The sequence below is a fragment of the Bombus pyrosoma genome, linkage group LG6 (genome assembly GCF_014825855.1).
Source record: "Bombus pyrosoma isolate SC7728 linkage group LG6, ASM1482585v1, whole genome shotgun sequence".
Taxonomy (NCBI): Eukaryota; Metazoa; Arthropoda; class Insecta; order Hymenoptera; family Apidae; genus Bombus; species Bombus pyrosoma.
The window spans coordinates 2,096,508-2,114,546 of record NC_057775.1 but is presented as its reverse complement, the minus strand read 5'-3'; the positions used below and the strand labels follow the sequence as shown (position 1 = coordinate 2,114,546).

General features: G+C 32.2%; 1 protein-coding gene and 1 long non-coding RNA gene across 4 annotated transcripts in view; both read left to right on the top strand.

Moving 5' to 3' along the window:
• Positions 1-18,039, top strand: part of LOC122568758 (lateral signaling target protein 2 homolog) — a 48,953-nt gene that overhangs the window by 7,590 nt on the left and 23,324 nt on the right. The window lies entirely within an intron of this gene.
• LOC122568760 lies at positions 1,278-8,102 on the top strand. The gene is made up of 2 exons (XR_006317193.1): positions 1,278-1,391; positions 7,920-8,102. It is a non-coding gene; the product is annotated as an uncharacterized LOC122568760 (long non-coding RNA).

Genomic DNA, 18,039 nt, shown 5'->3' with positions numbered 1-18,039 from the left:
TAATAATATTTAAAGCTCTTTATGTTTCACGAACATATTTAGAAGTTTTTCAGTTAACATAAGACGGGAGATCAATCTTCTTCAGAGAAGATTGTCATGAATTAAAACGCTTTTGTATAACCATGGAATCTGATATATGTATGTATAAGTGTAAATTATCATTTATCGCGTGTTTCTAATTTATCTTATCGTACGACTATACAAAATCTATATGGAAACAATTGTAAACTAATTAAAAAAGAAGCATAAGAAATGATGAGACACCTGGTGAATTTTCAGTCAAGAATCTTTTGCAAATATTTTGTTTTATTAATGTCGTATTTGAAGAGTAGGGATAATCTTTGGTTGTTATATTTGACTGATATATAACTTTCTTTGTTCTCCACATAAATATGGTTTAATTTCATTTTCCATATACACAGTGGGCAAAAGGCAAACAATTTATATCATCTTAATCTTTTCAACATCGGCAAGACAAAACATCATTACGTAATTTTTATTAAGACTGCTTATTACAATTTTTGTATTCCGTATATATTGCGACATATGTGTACAGATATGATCCACTGCAAAAAAGTACGTAATGAGACTACATATGCATGCATCTTATTCTGAATAACTTAGTCTGTCTTCTTCAAATTTGATTGGATTATATCATATATTATTATACTGTTGGGTTCGTTATAAAAAAAGGAATATATTATGAGAGGATTGAAACGAAGGTATCGCTTAATTACGAATTTATTTATCATATTAATCTTTGAGGTTGAAGAATGTTTCTGGTATACATACATATCTATTTTTATATGGAAAACACATTATAGGCAGGCATTTTATAGACGTTATATGACGCTAAGGAATTGAGTCACTGTATAGCTCTTTTGTCTGATGTCAAATATGTGATATCAAATACCTAAATAATCTCATATGAAGAAAAAAATGATATAATAAATTTAGTTTATAGAAAGCTACGAACTGGTATAACTATAATTTTCTAATTAAATTTCACAAAATTTTCTATAATACACATAGTACGTTTATACAAATTTTCAATGGTAATGATCTAAATAATTTTTGAATCACCGTATATCATATCAAAATATTCTCTTTTACTCGCAATGTGATATTAACAGTAAGGAATCACCTTATAATATAAATGTAGTATATTTATCAGATTTTCTTCCTGCGATGTTCATATAATGTAAATTATACTAATATATAATAATATGATAGTATAAACGATTACTTAAAAAAACAATTCTATTATTTATAGTATCGGAGAAACCTCACGAAAAACAGCTCGTTCAAGTGAATCATAATTTTCCATTAAAAAAAATAATTTTCTTTCGCCTCGGAATGATGCAACGTTGTTACGGTCGGTCTCACACATGGTGAGTCATTAAGTCATCGTTAATAATATTGCGTCGATTAAAGAATAAAGAGGTCAATCGAAATGTAAAGAAGAGTGGACATCTGTGCTTTTTTCCGGTCAATTCATGAATTTCTTCGAATTAAACCAGTTTGCTGTGATAAGATGGCGTTGTAGCTCTTGTGCAACCTGCCTTCCATCATCCTGTATTCCACTAAACGAGGCGTCTGCGGCTACATTGCGGCTTTTGAATGTAAACTTCTTCCTGACATTTAATGCTTTTACGGTTCTGGTATTCATACGATATAATTTGAGAAACTGTTATATCTAGACTGCGGATTTTCCTGCTTTTACGAGAAATTTCCAGAGTCAAACATGCGCATAATATGCAAAACTGTATAAAATACTCAGTGTGATATGTACTTTTTACAATATGCAAAATCATTTTCTATCTAAGTTTCATTTCTTTAATTGTATTTATAAAGCTATGAATCTGCATAAAGTCCCATTTATGGGGAAACTTCAAGCCTTATATAGCGTCGTTGCATAATTTCTAATTAAATTCCATAAAATTTTGTATAATACACATAATACGTTTATACAAATTTTCAATGGTAATGATCTAAATAATTTTTGAATCACCGTATATCATATCAAAATATCTTCAAGCGTTATATAATTGAAATGCATTATAGGTAATAATATACGAATATCTATAACGTAGAACGTGTACTCTTTATAATATTTAGCAGCTAAAACAATTCCCTGCTTAAATTGCGTTTTCATCAAAATAGTTTACAAAAATAAATACACAGTCTATTTATCGCTGTATATTGGATCGAAACGATAGCCAGTATTTTGAAGGTGGAAGGCAATAAAATTCGACGTGGTCGTTTATTGCGTTCGCGTTACGCGCATAGCCGCTCGAAATTAGTGGAACAATGTCGCGATCGAGTCCTTCTCGAAGCATGTCAGGAAGTCAATTTGTGGTTAGTCCAGCATGAAGCGTATTACAGTCATCAACGTTGAAAGTTCTGAAACGCGTTCCACGCGAAGGTTGAATTGAACGTGATAAAACGGGAATGTCGCGGTTGCCTTTTTTTTTATTATTAACTTTTATTAGAGATTCCGGATAAATAAAGTTTCTACCTACGCTTTGTGCGAAACTGTGTATGAACAAGATTTATCTGGTTCTGTTTCTTTGACACCTCTACTTTTCTTTGTTATTTATTTTTCTTTTTTTTGGAATTTATTTTTTTTCAAATATTCCACATTTCGAGTTGAACTTAGGATTTAACTTTATAATCTCTTTGTTTCTTTATTTTTCTTCTTTTCCTCATTCTCTTTTCTTTCTTTTTCGTCTTTTTTATAAGATGGAAAGCTTTACGTGTAACTTTCGAGATAATGAAACCAACGTAGATGAAGAAAGGGTATTTTTACGCGCTAGTTTACACATATTATTAGCATACAATTGTCCGGTGCCTTTATTTGAATTTCAAAAGGCCGAACCAATCGAAAGTTTTACTTTTGATGGAAACTCAAATGAATTCGACGTTTAATTTTGTTATATTGGCGGCGCGTTGTAGACAGTAGCCACGTCGAATACGTCAATCGAAAATACAAAATCGATTGTTCCTTCGCTCTCTTTTTCTGTGAAAATCTTTGCTACGGAATTTTACATTCAGATAATTTCACATTAAAATTCTGTTCTGAAATGTCGTGATATTTTGTAGAATATTCTGCGTGTTACATATTTTTTTTTTAGAACCAGGCATCTTTCTTTTTTTATTATTAGGTGCTATTAAACATAGGTCGAGAGAAGGGTTGAATAAGTGAAAAGGTCGACTTATTTTTCGAGCAATAATTTTCCTTTCCAGAAATTACACTCTGTTTTTAATATATTATTATATTACTAATTAATGTTAATTTTATATTACTACTTACTAGTTACTTATTGATATTATAAAACTATTATGTATACCATATAAGGGTAGTAACTTTTGTGTCGTAGTGTGATAAGTTTTAATAAACTATTGCATCAACGAAGTAGACACAAAAAGTGCTTATAGACATTCCGTTTTCTAAACACGCTCTTTTTCGAATGTAATCGAATTCAGTGATAAAAAAGTGTCGTATCGGAGAAACCAAACACAGAATTTAGAAGACTATCTTATCAATAAAAAAGGCGTGTACGGGACCATGAAAAATCACGATGATGCAATGTTAAAAATTTTGGAAGTTATACTAACCTATAGCGTTTCTATACCATACAATAGATAAATTTTCTTTTTTTTTTTTATATAAAATTCTTCTAATTCTATTCCGTTGCTAATATCGATCTAAAAATGTAGTACGGGGTTAAGAATATCTGTATTATTTTATGTATTATATTTTATTTAGTTAATCGATTAGATTTTATAAGTACTATCGTTAATTAGTAGACTGCGAAAAGTTGCATAGAATGCGTGTGACATAAAAAAAAAACGCGCAGAAAGTCCAAAGTATAGTGCTTTCTATGTTGCTTGGTAAAACAATTTTCTACCAAAGTTGCACTTTTTTAATTATATTCTTAAAAGTCGGAATTTCCGTAAAGATCCGCAGTTTATTAATTAGCGCTAACAAAAAAAAAAAAAAAAAATTCAAATGATCCGATGCTTCGCGTATTATTCCCTTCTCGGAAAAGTAATTCTTTTCTCAAAAGAATTTTCATTTCGTTATGTGGCACGTGCTAGTTACTTATTTACGAAAAACGTAAACGTTGGCAGGGGAAACGAATCCACGCGTCTAGATGTGTTCACCAGAGGCACATCTCATTGTGCAAGATTCTGTGAATCGGCGAACTGTTCGCGATTCTACGAATGGCGGTCGCGATGGCACGATTCGCACGTACTCCATGAAATCATTGTCTAGTCTCAACGTATTATTTTTACACACTGCAAGATGTTTTCTGTACGTGGTCGCTTTGTCTTCATCCCATGATCTCCCCTTGAGCTTTTGCATAACCGTTTGCTATAACGTTACGTGTCAAACGAATGATATTTGCGATGCAATTTGGCTAATTTGGAACAGAAATATTCCGTCGGGACTGTAAACGAGAGAAAATCGTATTAATGAAAAAAAGAGGAGAGAAAGAAACATTGCGTTTATTTTGTTTGGAACGTAGAAGTTTACGAGTTAGTCAATGTAAATCATGTACGTAAATACAAACATAAAAGAGTATTTTAGAGTAGTACGTGTACAAGAATACACGGACTATTTAGATTTGGAAGCACTTTACATAAAAACGCATGAATCATCATAACTGAATTGATATTTTAATTATGAAATAATATAACGAAACAAGATCTGCAGTGTAAAGAATACAACGAATAAGTCACGAGATTATGAAAAATTCAGTCGCACCAAAATTATTTTTGACGCAGTTTGTCATCTTTCACGAGACAGAGTTTCCAATCTGAGAAAAATCCTAATACGGTTTTAATCTGACAATGAGCAGAAATGGAAGCACAATTTTCAGATCTGTCCGATTAATTGCAGCGTCTAACTAAACTGATAATACCTATGGACAGAGATATTATTACGCGCCAATTCTAATCGGCAGACAGTACGGGTTCAATCAATTATAAATATCGCCGATGTATTTTTACACAACGTCCGTTGGTGAGTTGACACGTTAACGAGGGTCAATCAGAATTTACCGAATTAAAATGGTGGGAGGTGGCACGATATAAGAAAGCGTCGGTCAAATAGAATCACTCTTGAATATTAAAGCCGAAGTATAAAATATTTTAGGATCAATAGTATTCTCCCTGTCTCGTCTTTTGTTCCGGAGAAAATAAAACCATCGTTGCGTATAGTTTTGTACGCTGTTGCACAATAACGATGACATTTCGCCCTGAACGGTTCGTTAACGACAAAAATGGAAATCTCCTTGTTCATAATAAACCGTATGATTCGAGGTAAATTTTTAAGTAGAATAGCGCACCAGTTTCCTTATTTTTATTAGGATTTATTTGATTCGTCAATATAGAAATATATTATAAACACCGTGAAGAGACTTAAATAAAGAGGAGAGATACTAAGAAGGATTAGTCATGAGAATGAAAATATGTAAGCGGAAAGTATCCTTACGTCAAATTAAAAAGAAGAAATAGAGGAAGTGATTAATATGTTTCTTATGATTATTTCGGATCCTAAAACCAAGAATTAGAACTTTGTGTGGGTATAAGAATAATTCTTAACTAACTTCTAACTTAAATGTAAATTTGATGTGACTTATTGATATATAAAAATAATTTATGTTGCTACATTATATACTAATCTAAATCGTTTCTTAAGTTGATACACTAATAAGATTAATGAGAAAATTATTATAAATGATTCGTACAACTTTTTATCCCATTCTTTTTAATTACGGATCACATCGACATCTAGGTAGGTCATTAGCGACAAGTTTGCTTCTTCAGTCTACTTTAGTTAAATTTCTTGGTGGAGTTGGCACTCCTCTAAGTTACCTGCATCTTTGATGTGTTTTTTTCTATACTAAATTCGAATATTAATTAGATTATTCAATTTATAAAATAAATAATCTAATAAAAAGTGTAGAGTTGTAATTAGACTGCGATCTTTTATGCAAATTCATATTTTTGGGATTTGTTTTACTTATCAAATATTGTAAAAAGCGCTATGCTTTGCATATTTTACATATCTTTCCACATCATGCGCATTCTGTGCAATTTTACACTTTCAAATTTCCTATAAATGCATAAAAATCCTCAGTATAGAGTTAGGCGAATTTAATACCCTCAAATACGAATTTTCACAAAAAAAAAAAAAAAAAAAGGAATAGCATTCATATGTTCACAATTTGTCCAATCCGGTTAAAAAGTTATCGGCTTTTAAATTTTTATTCAGCGATAACTTTCTTTTAAAGCGTGGGCAAACGAAAATTCTGGTTGAACAATTGTGGACAATCATATTCCACTTAAAAATCAATGAAAAAGTTTATGGGATGACGATGTCAAATTTTTTAAAATTTTCAGTTGGTGATAACTTTTTTTTTTGTTATAATGGCCGACAGAAGAGAATTTTGGTTGCAGAAATGTGGTCAAACGAATAATGCCTCTTCTTTGTAAAAGTTTGCATTTGGCGGTGTTAGCTATATACCATACGCATTGTGTGCATTTCTGCATCTTCAAATTTCCCACAAATGCATATAAGTCCGTAATCTAATGACAAAGAAAATTGAATAAGACGCTATAGCGTTGTGGTCGAATCTGTGGTAATATTTTAGTAGTTGTAGCGTTTCTTCAGATTCACAAAGTGAAACGGTTTCTTGAATAATTCCATGGCCGTCTGCATGATAGAGCTAAAGGTTCATTTTAGAAAATGGTCGCGTGCCGTCGTTCACGTACATTCGTTCGCCCGTCTTGCGGAAATAACAACGTCTGCGTATACACGTGCTATTAATTGCGAAAGCAGCGTCAACGCTCGTGTATAATAATTTTCAGCTCGCGTGGATGGCCACGTCTGACAATTTCAGCCGTGTTTTATTGCGATAAGATTGAAGTACCCGTTACCGTATATCGATTGCGATAAGGACGCATCTGGGTACATTCGCCTGGATTTTAATTGGTAAATATCGGATTGACTCGCGAAAGAGATCCTACGAATACAAACATTTGCCTGGATTAATATTTTTGTTTCTTTTCGTCCATATTGTCTATACCTTTTTTACATTTTTTCATGATATCTTGTACTATCATAATAATGTTATCTATGTTATACAGATTATCCGTATTATAGATAGAATACGTCGGTGTTTCCTAAATTGAAAATTATTTCGAAAATTATATTTATTATCGAAGAGTATTTCGTTAAGATCAAGTTTCTAATTATTGTGTGAAATGAACAATATGTTTCTAATTACTATATAAACATTCATCGTATGTATTCATTGCATAAATAACGCAATCTTAATTGAAAAAATTACAGGTACTCGTTATTTAATTTTCATAGTTATGGGTGTTTGAATGTGAATTCTTTTTAATTTTCAAATTTCAAATTAGTTTAAACAGAGAATAGTAGCGAGAGAGAAAGAGAGAGCGAGCAGTGATTTTGCTTCTCAAGTTCATCTATGTATCGTATTTGAAATAAATTTTTAAATAATTAGAGAATTATTTGCATTTCAATTGTACGCAATATCAATGATATTGATATTTTGTTTTTAAAATATGCATGAATGAGCATCTTATCTTCAGTTTTATCAATATATAGGTTTAAGCTTTAAGCTATACGGCGGGAAACTAATCCGTTGTTAAAGCTTATGAGCTAATTATCTAATATTTCTAAAAAGCGCTCAAAGATTCCATCGTTAAATTAGATAATACGAGGTTCGTTTTAAATATACATACGTATCTACATACGTCTCGTTTATATACGTCTCATACAAAATGTGATATTATTCCTTTATTCCTTTTTATCCAGCACCATTTACCAAGTTGTCGATTGTTTTTCATTTAGAAATTTTAATCACGCGATAAATTTTCAGACCCTCGACAAGTTATGGAACTCTATTATAGTAAAATTCAACGTTGGCAGTAGAAACGGGTCTCTCGTGGACATTGGACATTTCAGGAACTACGTGCTGGCAAATAAAGTGTCAATGGAGGAACAATTCTCTCGAGAACTTTTATTTCGTGTACTTTTCTAATAAATAAATTTACGAACTGTCTTAATTTTTCCACATTTTCATCAGAAAATAATAAAGTCTATTTCTCTACTATTTATAATAATAGAATGTTTTTGATGCAATTAGTATCGATTTAGATGTTTGCGAATATATTTCCCATATTAATAAAACTGTTTGCCAGAGAATAAATATTTAATTAACCTGAATTGAAATGTTTTCGTATTTTAACACAACGATTTGTAATGTGTACCTGAATATGCATAAATGATTATAATTATATTGATAGACTGAAAAGAAATACGTATAAGTGCAGTCACGTTTTTATTTAAATAAAAGTCAACAGGAATTTTGCGAAGATCGTGTACGTAGTTTTAGCAATTATGAAAACGATAAATCTAAAAAATCATGAAAAGAACGGAGTTTACAGCTCCAGTGTCTCATGTCTCTTTCTCGAAACAAGTTAATTTGTCGCAAAATAATTCAATTCTAGATATATTGCTGCGACAATCAAGCTGTCAACGATAATGATCTCTAAGGTACCGACGAATCTCTTGTAACAATAGCGGTTACCGACCTACATAGTTGTAAGCCGTGGAAGAGGGCGTAAACTTGTATAGCTAGAAATTAATCCCGGTGTGTGTGATCGTACGACAATCATTGTTCCACCGGATGTTATTTATAAATACGAACGTGTGACGAGAAATTTGTATAGAAAGTATGCCACCCTCGTTTGCTCTTTTATTGAAACATTGAGCTAGTCTGCGTACTAGTACGTATTGAGTTGCCGGATATGTCTGAAACCTGTTCAACCGTGAATCATAAATTTTATTCGATTAAACTTCGTTTTGGAGCACTATTTTCTTTTAAACTTTGTTTGCAGCTTCTGATAACATTCGACGAATAAAGACGAAGTGTAACAAGTTTCGAGTCCAGCAATCCGTTGGTTTAGAAGTTATAGCCGATAGATGAATCGATTTGGTAAATATCAATTTGAGCAAGGTTTGGGCAAGGTGTTGACAGAAAGTAACGATGTATAAGATAGAGTAAGCCATACAAGTAGATAGTAGACTAAATTTACCAAACTTCAACAACGCATGACTCTTGAACCAATGGATTTGCTTCTATTCGTCGATTACTATCAGACTATGCAAAAAAAATTAAAAAAAATGTGGTGCCTCAAATTGAAATTTATCCTTTATTCCGATATTTTGCCATAATATAATTAAGCCAAATAAATATGCGTCATTCCGTTCAATAATTTTCCGCTATCAGTTGGGTAGTGCCGTTATTCCAATCGTGTAGAATCGTTGTTGTTTCTGAATAAAGACGTGACCTCAGAAAGATTCGCGGATTTATCCGACAACCCAATATATTAACGTGAAACACGAACGAGATCGTATAACGGTACGATTTGTGGAGTAATACTTTTCTTTAGAATTTTAGACTCAATTGCTGAATTTCATAGCCAAGAACGATGACGAATTTGTACGTTTACACGTGCACAAAGCGTACAATTTTTTCGATGAAATGCTAAAACATAGAAATTCTCGCGTATCTACTACGCCACACGTATGAACTATGAAAATTCGATTTACGTACCAGTATATCGACATTCGAATTCGACGCGCAACATTACAAATATCGGACCTCGAACGAGTCTGCAACGTTTCAGATTTGACGAACGGTGTACACTCTCGTGGGTTTCACGCATACTTTCATAAACTTTCAAGTCGATCACGGTCGCGCGATCGCATGCCAATAGATGAATAATTTTCAACGAGATTCAGTGTTCAGGTTCGTGTGCAATGGCTTGCTCGTATATTACGGTTTCATGTACTTCCGTCTGCACCAGGTTTTGAACTCGAACTGTGACTGCTGATAAACTAGCGCCGAAAAAAGCCGCACGTGCCGTATTTGGCAGAATGTTTGGCAAACACATTCGCGTTCGATGAGTTACTTTGCGATTCTCGCACAGATATGAAGATAGCGCGTGAGCGTATCGAGAAAGCGATATAAAGTAGCGAACAAAAAGTAATTTAAGTATAAGTGGTACAATAAATACCATAATCTTACAAAACAGATTGTATTTGATAAGAGTACAAATATAGTACGATATGTTATATACTCTTGAGAAATATCTTACACAAAAATTACTAATGTGTGGATATACACATATAAATTATTTAACGAACTTGAAACTTTTTTTGTTCGCTGCTGTAAAATTCGCGACTCGAACTCTTCTGGTAGATATGCAAATGCAACAGCAATCAACGAGCGACATCGGTGTGCATGCATGATTAGACATGGACAAAAGGGTCTCTATGCAACGTTCTCTTTCTATCGCCATATCGCATCCACTTACATGGTAACATATGACTGGTATATTTCATATTTGTATCTTTATAGCAGTTTTCGAGGATCGAGGATAGTGGAAAGATGAAGTTAATTATTTTAAACAATTTCGAACCGAGAAACGTTAATTTAGAAGTCGACATTCGCATTTAATGAGCTACGATTTTAGAGAATCGAATACGCTATGCATTGGTGTATAAGGAAATCTAGTAACTTAATGATGTAAAAAAAAGATAATGATTTATGCAGGTATTGGTTGATTTAGTAGGTAGATTTCTTCGAGCTAGTTTTCATCGAATTAAAATATGTAATTCGAATGGCGATGTAGCTTGACAAGTTTTGAAACTCGACTTCCTCGAAAATGAAATGTTACGCTTGATTTTTGTATTATTTTGAACTGGTATACTGGTTTACCAAGAACTTAGATCCATGATATTATATTTTTGTATGATACTTATTCAATGTATCAAATATCAATGTGCCATAAATTCTGACCTGGTTGTATTAATTACATAATTCTGATGTTTTTTTTTTGCACGTAGCCTGTATTGAGTTCGATTGTTAAACAATATTGAATCGAAGGATGTTAATTTCTAGGTCAATCGTTTTTCTTTTTTTAAATTTGGCATTAGTCCAAGAGGAAACGAGTTGGTGGCAGTTTTAGTTACAGATCGATGTCTTTTTTTTGCTATCAGTGATATTAAAGTACGAATCATTGCGAGATATTTTTACATAGAAATTTATGCTTTCAATAAGAAGATCAATCGATAAGCGAAATTGTTTATATATTATAAAATAAGAAGCAGAATGTAGGGTTTAATATTACGTATCTTTGAAACGACGTTCTGATCTTACTTTACCATTTCTCCTCCTACTTAAGAATTTCTTATGACAAATGAACAAGAGTATTTTAAAAATAGAATAGAAAACGCATGCAATGAAGTTTCATAAACAAAAAGGACAAGAATGGACTTACACTTTTTTGGGAAAATAATTCGTGTATCTTATAAAAATATAAATATCATTCAATGTTTTCAAAGAGTAAAACAAAAGTTAGTTGGAAATTAGTTAAATAATTCTTGTCAAATCAATCAGGAATTTGTTTTCAAAAATGTCTTTATTACTGAATAGGGAATTAGGGGAACGTGTAATTTCATTGCAATACAGGAGACATTGTAACGTCGTACAAAGAGGTAAATATGTAGTCGTCAATTATTTAGAGCTTAATAGTGCCGGAGAATTGCATTGCGAGATTAGTTGGACGTGTTACGCGTCATACCAGTAACAGGGGATCAAATACAGATGACATCAGATCCGAGAAACCCAATAAACACGATCTGCAACATAGTATAGATCACGGTTCAGATTATCTCGGATTCGTAGAACATAATACGAGCGACCTCAAAGTGCATGAGATGCGATATTGACGATTAAAAAGTAGTAAAGCACTGCACAGACGATTTGACATATGTAGGCAGAATACGATACAGATTATATCAAATAGGTAGAATCACGTTTTTATTAGCCTAAGATATGTACAAATCGATTTATCCTACTATACAATTGCAGCTCCATTTAGTGGAACGAAATTTTAACTGATACTCGATTAAATAAACATCGACAACTGATTCGACTTATCTGAACATGAACTCTTACACACATATATATATTTAATATAATTGAAATGAGAATCCACAATTTCAGTTCTACGAACTGTTTGTCCTCTGATGGATTCAAATAAATTAGATTTTATCGTAGATGGTATTTGGTGGGCGGGCAAAACAGCATGAATCAAATTTTTGTCAAAATATTAGGATAATTACGCTGATATACATAAATATATTCGAGGCGTATTTAAAAAGTAATTGGTCTGTTTCTATAAAAATGTTTACATTTCATTTAATGAAAAATGTACAGCGTTCCCTTCGAAATAGTTCTCTTGAGAAATTGTATACCGCCGTAGGCGGCTGTTCTTTCTCCTGAAAGCAGTGCTGGAATTCTTCTATCGAAACTGCTTTTAGTTGGTCGGTTACAGCCTTTTCGATGTTATTCACGGCTGCAAAAAGATGTCTCTTAAGGTGGCTTTTGATTTTTGAGAAAAGGCAAAAGCGACAGGGACTCAAACGAATGTCACTTGCAACCGTAAGAATACGTTTGCTGGTCAAAAACCCGTTTAGAGAATGCGGTGTAAGACGCTGCTCGATGTGTTGCTGTCCCTTTTACATAACGCGTTACTGAAACATACTTTTATAAAAGTCGCCACGAAATCGCTCGCGTTAGCTAAATCGAGTTGAAATTAATGACGATAGAGATATACGTCTGAAATAATGTTGCAGCACTGGTACAATGTTGAGGATTTCCGAGAATCAAAATCTATCTCATTACTGTTTAAGTATGTACATCTTGTACATATATAATAATATGTACTCTATATCGCTGTCCTTTGCTTATGATTCTAATAGTACAAGCCAATTTTAATTCTTTCCCACTCTTTTGGTTGATATTTTAATATTATAATATATGTCAAAAATACAGCGTAAAGGTAGGGAAAATAAAAACAGTATCAGTTGAATTGTACTATGTTGTTCCTGTCCATCAGCGATATAAAATACAGCTTGAGTTCTTTGTTCTTGCACTCTACCATTTCAACATGGAAGAAAAGTACATAATAACTAATCTAAGTACTTAATTTCGTAATTAAAACACACCTTACGAATTTATAACACTCGCAATATTCTCGCTTCATGAGAAATCAAATAGCGTTATCGGCGGAAGCGGAGCATAAAAAAACATGTATTTCGTATGTCGAAATAACTCGAGACGAGAATGGTGCTTATAAATTGTCACGTTTATGTCGACGATGTCGATACTAATTGATCGAACTCAGATCCATTTGGCAAGCTCCGTTACATCTCTAACATCGTTTCAAGTTACTATTTTGACATATGGTTTGACGTATGCTTTCTTATCCTTGATCGAATGCGCAATAACTGATAACGTTATTTTGTTTTCGTCGCCTATATGTCCAATATGTTGTAAACACACTCGCTTATGATGTATTACATTTCAAAAATTATATCAGTTTGAACAGAGAAAGGGAATACTCTTACGCGAGAATAGTTTCTCAAGAACAAGGAAACATAATTGCGCGTAATGTACTCTATGAGTCATTAAACACCTGACTTATAGACATGAGAAAACCGTGTACTGGAGTACCATTGTACGTATTATACGATAATTTTGAAGATTCGATGTAGTTTCTTACTCTTCTAAGTTATCCTATTTTACAGTTGCTGAGTTCTACGTAAGATAGCAGCTTCGCTTTGTTTTTGTTAAATAGTATAATTGTATTGGTTAATTATGACAGTGTTGAAAAAGTTCACGTTGTTTTTTATCTAAATTATTTCTTGTTATCCTGATCTCGTCGTATTTAATTAATCATTACAGTTCTCATACGCGATTTCATTCATATCTTTATCTCGTATTTTTTTCATATATTAACGCAAAGTCATAATTTTCCTAACATTTAATTTACTAATCGACTGTCTGAAAGTTTACCTTGTCTTTCATCGAAACTCCTTCGATAATCAAATTGTTTTGTCTTTTCGCTCTCCCAATCTTATCGTTTTCAAATAAAAGTCTTTGTTCATATCTCTGTCTCGTGCTGCTCTTACGTGTTAATTCAAAGTCATCATTTGCTAACATTGAATTTATTGGGCCATTACCGTTCTGATCTTAAAACTGGAGGTCACAAGGTTACTAACATTAATGCACTGGAGCCAGCACACTTGCCCCATCGATATCAGATAAGAAAAGACAAACAGTACGTATTAAAAGATACTTATTTCATTTACTAATTCGTCATCCTCATTTACACATGGTAAAAACAAATTGATTCTGCTTAATCACATATATCACGAAATATAATTTCTCACTCGTTCGACCATAAATCGAGCAAATTGATTCTTACGTCACCAGCTACTTAATATTAATGTTTAATAATAAGTACTAATATTTTTCTCTCCTTCGACTATATATCGCTGTTTTTTCAGTTACTTTTCATACTTGTTAATGACTCGTGTACAGAGAAGAGGCTCGAAGCAAATCATTGAATCACCTATTAAGACAATCGCCTGTTTTATCAGACGTAACCTTCGTCAACGACGCGTTTCCTCGATTTCTGGGTAGGATAGTGTCATGCTAGAGTTAAAACTCACGTGCGTGCACCGCGGTCGTGAATAGTGGAACAAGTTGACTACAGGAAATCTCATGACTCGAAATAAAACATAAATTTTGCGTTATTTCTATTCGCATTAAAACTGCACATTAAAAGAGATTACATTAGTTTAAATTACAAAATTGTCATTCGCCCCTTAGATAGAAACGAACGAGTTTACTAAAGTCGGAAGAAACGACATGTAATTTACTGGAAACATAAATTTAGCACCTGGCGAATGTTAGACACGTGCTTTTAACGCGTAGACAATTTTAAAAACAATTTTAAACAGAGAAATTATAACAGTATCATTGTACGTATTTTTGAATTCTAGAAACGATAACTTCTAGAAATATGTAATAATAAGATTCATTCTAAGTCTAAGGCTGATTCGCGGGAAATTGTTTGAACTATACGGATTAAGTATAGTATATGATTTATCGAAGAAATCACGTAAATCACGATTAAAACTTTGTTTGGGAAAATATTATCGTGTAACTAACCCAATAATTCTTCTTTATTAATATCTGTAGAAAACAGTGGATTTTGTTCGTCCAAACCATAAATCTGGATTTCCTAGCATCTTAACAAGCCTTACACCATATAATCAGGGCATTTATTCTCAGCTTGTAGTAACGAAGGGGTAAAAAATTGTGGATAGAAATAAATTGCATCGTCGCACTTCTAATTCGTTTATGACATGAAAAACATAATTTTAGCTCTTTTAATTTAGAAAACTTTTATTCTCTGATACTATTATATATAATGTCAGTATAGTCTAATACATTTATTACTTATTGTTATAACAGAGGAGTTATAATTAACTTGTCAAGAGGGTTGTCGATATTTTCGACTCAATAATTTATTTCTTCGGGAAAATCTCTTATCTCGTGATATATTGAGACATTGTCGAATAGCTCGTTCTCTTGCAATATATCGTAGTATGGTTGCAATATACTGTCTATATTCTAAATTTAATAAATAACGCGCCATTATGTTTATGTTAGAAATGCGTTATATCGTAGTCACAATTTGTTCCGTCGCAAAAGGCCATTAACTATTGTAATACGGGCTTGAGGGACTCAAATACGGAGGATTAACGAGGACCATCAACCAACCCCATGTACATACATATATTTATATATATACGTCTATTATACCATAAATATGAACGTTATCTCGAACGCTGCTTGATACTCATAATTCTAAGATTATTAATTTCTGTACATATCTCTTTTTTATATATGAAATTTGTCATTTGAATATCCTTCTTTTTACTATCATCCATCATTCTTCCACATAAGAAATATTTCAATTTGTCATCAGTAAGAAATCGAAATATTATTTGAGCTTCTAATATTGGTTTTAACTAACATTTGATCAGAAAGTAATCGCTAATATTTCTGAACGCGATTTTCAAATTGAAAAGAAGTTTCCAATATTTATAGCCATTTGAACTCCGAATAACAATCAATTTTTTAATCGAATATTCCACCTTTCACCATTATTTCTATTAAAGTAATACTATATAACGTTTTATTAAATACAAAATTTATTAGAACGGAATAACCATTTTATGTATAACATAATAACTTGAAATATTAACGAACAGCGCTCTATTCTCTTGTACATGCCAAACAGGAATGAATTTGTTTTTCAGTCAACACATACGCGATGCGCTCGTCTCATGACGGTTTCCCTTTGTTTTCCTCTCCTTCATTCCTCGCTCATACAATACAGGTGCACATACATCTATTTTCTAATAATTTCCTATTTTTCCATTAATATTGAATCTAATTTACCATGAATAAAAATATTCCAATATTTGAATTTGCAATATTTGACTTAACCATTCTAACTCTAAAGGATAAACGAACACGTCGACTAACAATAACCAAGCATTATTATTTTTTAATAGGCTTAGTCTTGTTATTACCGTTTAGGATCTTTTCTTTGGAGCTCGTGTTCTCGTAATTCGTCTGTACAATAGAGCGTAAGACGATACGTTCATTAAAATTACAATTTATAGTAGTATCGTACAGTTATTCTCTTTTATAAGCTTTTTATCTTTTATTTGAAGTTTTTGTCAACAGGCCAAGACAATGAATAAATATTACATGTCTGTGATATGCAAATAATATTCGGTTTGCATAATACTTCTGAAATTTATTCCGATTCGCTTAACTCATAGATCAATTGACGTAAACGGAGAATGATTCAGGAATTTAAAACGAAAGAAACTGTTATATTGGTTGCATCATATATTTGACCCTTAAGTAGTATAGAACGAGTGTGAAAAAACGTGTTGTTTTGGAATATTAAACATGTGGAAGTTTTCTATATCTATTGTTAAGGAATTTAAAATGGAAATTGAATAAATATCAAGGATCAATATGTATAAAACATTTTCAACAAGTCGAAGTATAATAATTCCAAGCAGTTAAGGAGAATTAAACAAATATCAAAGATTAACTGGACAATTTCTTAGAAGTGTGGTTCCAATGTGTTTCCATTGCTTCAAATATGGTTGTGTAATATGTTAACAATCGTAAACAATCGTTTAACCACGTCTTCAATTATAAAATATAATAAACTAATGATTCAGTTCAACAATTTGTAATTAAATCATAGTACAATTCTTTCTATCATATTTGTATAGAACAACAAGTACAGGAATACTGTGAATGAATACTGAACATGATCTTTTTGTATATACGTATATGTAATACTAACGAATTCAGATTTTGAAATTTTTGCAAATTTTTAAGTCTTCAAATTTTGGAACTTCGAATCTTTTCATTCTAATTTGCTTCAAATTTCTAACATTAGATTAATTTCGCATAACAATACATTATGATCGAATTATGAATTGCATTACAAATTATTAGTATAAATCATGCTTTCTTTCATTACGTAAGAAGATCGTATTCTTTATTAAAACGCATACTTGATCAGTTAACTGTCCTGACTTCTTTGAAAAGTGTGTACCTAGAATGTGTCGCAAAATGTAAGCGATTGTAACGAAACGACTGTTTTATTTTTGAATTTTATTACTGACAGCACTCGTCATAACGCAAAATATTGCCATTTCTTCGTGACGACTATACTCGTCAGAAACAGCTGACTGGTTAAACAAACATAGTATATACGTAAGGATTATCCGTCTTATCCGATTCGAGAGATTTCATTTCATATTTATGCAATTCTTCTTTTAATAGACGTTTAATAGTTTCTCGTTGAACGTTAGTACAATACGCATCCAAGGTTATGAGATGCAGTTTGTTTTTCTTTGCCTTTGTAAAGGGAAACATTTAAACAGGTAACAAATACGAGCCTGTTTCGCACCAGTCGATGGTATCGATTAAAGTGCATCGACATATTGTTGTGCAAGTGCAATCGCACTTACTTAGC